The sequence below is a fragment of the Rutidosis leptorrhynchoides genome, chromosome 3, assembly GCF_046630445.1.
Source record: "Rutidosis leptorrhynchoides isolate AG116_Rl617_1_P2 chromosome 3, CSIRO_AGI_Rlap_v1, whole genome shotgun sequence".
Lineage (NCBI taxonomy): Eukaryota > Viridiplantae > Streptophyta > Magnoliopsida > Asterales > Asteraceae > Rutidosis > Rutidosis leptorrhynchoides.
In genome coordinates this window covers 3,622,775-3,624,236 of record NC_092335.1, presented here as the reverse complement: position 1 = coordinate 3,624,236, position 1,462 = coordinate 3,622,775, and positions in this window count along the sequence as shown.

Below are 1,462 nucleotides of genomic sequence, written 5' to 3'. Positions count from 1 at the left end.
TTATTATCTAATTATTATTATTATTATTATTATTATTATTATTATTATTATTATTATCATATTCGTTATTAATAAATGTATTACCATTAAAAATTGTTATTGTTATTATTATTACTATCGTTATTATCATTAAGGTTATTATTAATATTATCATTATTATTAATATTATTATTATTATTATTATTATTATTATTATTATTATTATTATTATTATTATTATTATTATTATTATTATGTGTATGATCATTAATATTATCATAATATTTATTATTATTAGTATCACTATCAGTAAAACTAATATTAGTATCACCTAATTATTATAATTACTATTATTATCATTATTTTGAATGCGATATAAAAGACGACTAAAAGCTATTAAACAAATTGATTAGGAAATAATGAGTATAAATATCATGATGAAATTTAAGTATTGTAAGATATTGATTCAGATAAAAATATCGTTTTCATTATTTTTATCATTATCATTATTATTATTATTATTATTATTATTATTATTATTATTATTATTAAAAGTATCATTAATATTAAAACTATCATTTTTATTAAAATTATCATTTTTAATAAGAATATTATTGTTAGTATAAAATATCATTATTATTATTATTTTAGCATTATTATTATTAAAAATTATCATTTTGAATAGAATTATTATTTTTAGAAAATATTATTATTATTACAAAATAATACAACTTTTACTTATTATTATTATTATCAATATTATTTTATCAAATAAATATGCGATACAAAGATGTTTTTACCACACGTAACATAATTACATTAATAATACATACTACAATTTCTTTATAATATTAAGTGAATTTATTAAATTATATTACTTAAGATATATAAAAGTATATTCTTATCATATATAAATTTTTATTTATTAATAAAAGATCTACTCTAATAAAATCTGATAACTATATTTAAATATATATATAAAATGACTATTTAAGTTTCATATTAAACATGTATGGATCTTGTAAATCATTTTGGGTCAAATTAACTTTTGTTGACTTTTACATATCGATCTCGAGCATTAGGATTGTGATACACTATGACTTGACCTAAATTGTTAGACAGATATTGACCAACATATAAATATATATACTTAATTTAGGTTCGTGAATCCGAGGCCAACCCTGCACTTGTTCAGTGCCGTCATTTGCATTAATGCTACGAAATACAGTATTGTGAGTTTCATATGATCCCTTTTACTCTTTACATTTTTGAGACTGAGAATGCATGAGCTGCTTTTATAAATGTTTGACCAAATAGACACAAGTACTCAAAACTACATTCTATGATAGAATTATTTGGATTCAGTGGTTCGATTTCTATAAAGATTGCATTAGCTACCATCGGTGAGATTATTTTGCATTTTCGCATTAGTTACCGTTGGTGAGATTGTTTTGCATCTTGATAAATGGTTCGATTTCTATAA